We start from the raw sequence: 3,891 nt of genomic DNA, 5'->3' as shown, positions 1-3,891 counted from the left end.
CATGTTGCAAGGAGGGACAGATCCTTGGAGACAGACATCATGCTTGGCAGGGTGGAGGATGGCACAAGAGGGGAAGACCCTCTATGAGATGGATTGATTCAGTGACTGGGTAAATTGGGATGGGTGTGTCAGAGGCAGTGTGATTGGCACAGGATAGAGCAGGGTTTAGGGCTGTTGTACATAGGGTTGCTATGAGTCACAAACGACCCCATGGCACATAACAACAACAACAACAACAACTGTAATTTATTTAATCTTGCTTGATAAACATGTTTAAGGGAATTTTCTTAGGTTTATTTTTTTTTAAATACAAAAGAAAATTTTAATAATACATGAACATGAACATGAAAACAATGTAAACATGTGAAAATTATTTTTTATATGATGCTACAAGCGTGACTTTGATCATATGCAACTGGTAAAATTCTGTGCCAAAGCATTAACAAGGCAGATTCTTTTCACAATGCAAGCGATTCTCGGCGCGCACACACACACACACACACAATGCACACACATACGGAAATCGGAAGTAAAGGGACGTTAGAAAACTAACTTAGGCAGGCAGAAAGCTACGCATTAGTGTGTGAATGGCATGTTTTCAGATCTTCATTCCATACTTTTAAGTCTTAAAAAACACCACTGGTGTCAAAGGGGACAAAATCCAAGTCTTCAAACCTGTGGGAAGGTGTCTCTCGGGCCTCCAGACCATGGCATCCACTGATGATTCCTGTGCAGTTACCTTCTGCTTTGGTATGTGGTCAGCTCTTCCTGAAGGACGGAAGCTCTCTTCTGCAGAAAGTTCACCTGAGACTTTAGGGAGGAAATAGTGTCTTCCAGTTCTTGTCTTAGAGATGCTGGCATCAACCCCTTAAATTTCATTTCATATTCTTGCCGGATGTAAGTTATCTGCTCCTGTGACTCCAGTTCCCGGTGCTGCGGCTTCTTCTCTGCATTTCGCACCTGATTGGACCGGGCATCCATTTCATCCTGTAGAGCCTTGATTGCTCGGTCATTATCTCTAATCAGCTGCTTCTTCTCATCTTCAAACTTCTGTGTAACATCCTGGAGCCGCCTTTCTGTAGCAAGCTGCTCCCGGCTGTTCTCTTCTTTCAGAGCGGAAACGGTTGCCTGAAGTTCGGCTATGATCTGGGTAGATTTGGCAAGCTTCTGCCTGTATTCCTTCTCAATCTGCTTCAGTTTGCTGTTGGCCTTTTCCAGTGTCAACTCCGTCTCAGCAGCATGAGTCTTCTTCAGCTCTATCTTCATCTTCTCGGACTCGGCTTTCAGTTTGTTCACAGTGGTCTCGTGGTCTCTCGCAGCTCTCTGCTTCTCCTCTTCTCGAAGGAGACCAAGCTCCACGAGCTGCTGTTTCCTCTGCGAGTTGACATTAATCAGCTCTTCTCTCAGCTTGTGCATTTGGTTCTCCATGTCAGCAATGACCTGTGCATCTCGTTTCTTGAACTCTTGAATTTGATTTTCGTGCTCCATGTTGGCAGCGCGAAGCTGTTTTTCCAGGTTTTCCATTTCCCGATCATGGTCTCGGACTAGGCTGTCCCTCTCTGCGTTATGCTGCTGTAATAGGTGCGTCTTCTCCTGTTCATGCACCAGCTTCAGCTCTACTATCTGCTGTTCATATCGTTTTTTGACGTCATCCAACTGCCAGAGAAAGTCTTTTGACTGTTTCTCGCGAAGAGACTTGGATCTACTCAGATCGGCTTCTACTTTTTCCATCTGCTCTTTCATTTCTGCGTAGACCTTCTCTGAGTTCAGCTCCACCTGCCGCTTAAACTCTTCCAGCGCAGCATCTGCCTGTTGGGCCTGCAGCCTCTGTACTTCAGTGACGCGAGCGAGCTCTTCCTCCTTCTCCTTCAAAGCCTCCTCAAATTTTCGAATTTTCTTTTGAGCATCTTCTTTCTCTTTGTCAAGTCCGTCCTCCAAGTCACGAACCTTTTTTTCACAGGTATGTTTTAAATTCTTTCTCTCCATTTGAAATTTATCTTCTTGATCCTTTAGTTGCTGCATTCTTTGATATTCCGAGTCCTGTAATTGCTCTTTTAATAAAGAGACAGTCTTTTCTAATTCTTGAATCAAACCAGATGCCTTTGAAGCTGAAAGAGCTTGCTCCTGCTTCAGAAGGTTTATATCAGCATCAAATTTGGTTTGTAACAGCTTCATGTTTTGTTCATAATCATTTATAAGACGCTCCTTCTCTTTATGCAGTGTGTTGCGCCTAGACTTGACTTCTTGTAATTCACTGCACGTTATCTGGTAACATCTCTCAAGTTCTATTTTCTCCTGAATTAATTTCTGTCTCTGTAAATTACTGTTCTCTACTTCTCCAGTCAGTTGCTGGACTCGGGCCTCCAACTCTTTGACCATCTGGTTTGTGGCCTGTGTTTGTGCAATGTATTCATTTTCCATCTTGTTCAGATGTACATTTGTGTCCTCAAGCAATTCTTGAATATTTTCTGTGTGCTTCTTCTGAAGATCAAACTTTTCCTTTTCCATTTCTGCTACCGCACTGTGAAGCTTTTTATCCCAGTCATTATTCAGGGATTCTGCACTTTGTTCACACATTCTTTTCAGCTCTGTAATCTGGTTTTCTTTAGTCTCTCTGATAACCTGGCAATCGCGTATAAGGATCTGAACTTTCTTTTCAAGTTTCCTAATAGTCTCCTCAGTTTCGTTCTGTTTTTGCTTGTATAAAGTTTTCAGTTCTTCTAGTTCATGATTCTTTCTGTCTAAAATTTTCTGCACATCAGTGTCATGCTTCTGCTGTAGCTTCAACTTCTCCTCATGAAATTTAGCTTCCACTAATTTTGTCTTCATATCCAACTCTTTCTCATGCATTCGAGTAAGTACATGATCATCATGCAAACTGCTGGAAAAACTGCTGGATTTTCTTAGGCTGAATTTGGGTGTCATCAGAGAAACTGGAACAGGCTTCTGTCTCAAGTAGCGACGATTTTCTATCCCAAGATTCCAACTATTAAGGCGAGCTTCAATGTCATTGTCATCCAAAGAAATAGAAGATTTTTTTAAAATGAACTTCAGAACTCTTTGGGTTAAAATTTTCTCCATCTTCTCCGGAGGCTGGGATCTGCCCAGTGTAATGCTCCCTACTGGTCTTAAAAGCTTGTAAGCGGTCATCCAAGGTCCAATAATTGGCCTCCATTTGCCTGTGGCCTTCAGCTGGCGGCGACTGCACCAAAGCACTGGCCTCTCCAGAAGACAGTTTCCATGATTCATCTGATTTGTGGTCACTTGTGCCCAGCTCACCCATGACCCAGTCCGGTAATCCCTCTGGACTTGGACATTTTGTTTGTGCAGAATTCGGCTCATCAAAATAGATGGACATGTAGGAGGGTAAAGTTCTGAGCGTCCCTGGCTTGGGCCGATGTGTGAAGGGGCCTTCGAGCACTCCTCGCTTGAGCATATGCAGTAACAATTTTGCATAGAGGTTCCAATTCTTCCAGCCCATTATTCCTATACCTGTGCCTGAAGGCTCGCACAGTTTTTTAATCCAAAGAGCACACCTCTGACGTTCTGACCTGTGGGATAACTTCAGAACAAAGGGCTCCATGTCAACAACAAAATGATCAAATTCTGCATCCAACTTCTCCCATTTTTCTTCTTCACTTCCCATTTCCATAATCTACCCTGGCGCGCCCACGGTCACTTGTCCGCCCGGCTGCCACCGCCGCCGCCGCCAAACGGCTTCAAATCCTTGCTGGCCGCGCTGGCCGCCACCGCCCAGCCAGCGGGGGGCGGGGACTTCCCGACAGGTTTATTTTTTAATAATGAATTTGTTTGGCTTTCTACAAAGAGTAATTAACAGAAAAATCTAGAAATAAATTACATTTCTAGTGGCTTGATCATAAAAAATTTAAA

At 43.7% G+C, this 3,891-nt stretch overlaps 1 pseudogene; it reads right to left on the bottom strand.

The window, feature by feature from the left end:
* Positions 1-735: 735 nt before the first annotated feature.
* On the bottom strand, positions 736-3,652 carry LOC102875520 (annotated as a pseudogene).
* Positions 3,653-3,891: the final 239 nt, after the last annotated feature.

This window comes from Elephantulus edwardii, unplaced genomic scaffold (genome assembly GCF_000299155.1).
Source record: "Elephantulus edwardii isolate Elephantulus edwardi_28Jun2011 unplaced genomic scaffold, EleEdw1.0 scaffold00338, whole genome shotgun sequence".
NCBI lineage: Eukaryota > Metazoa > Chordata > Mammalia > Macroscelidea > Macroscelididae > Elephantulus > Elephantulus edwardii.
Note: the sequence above shows the minus strand (reverse complement) of the source record. Positions and strands in the feature narration are given on the sequence as shown.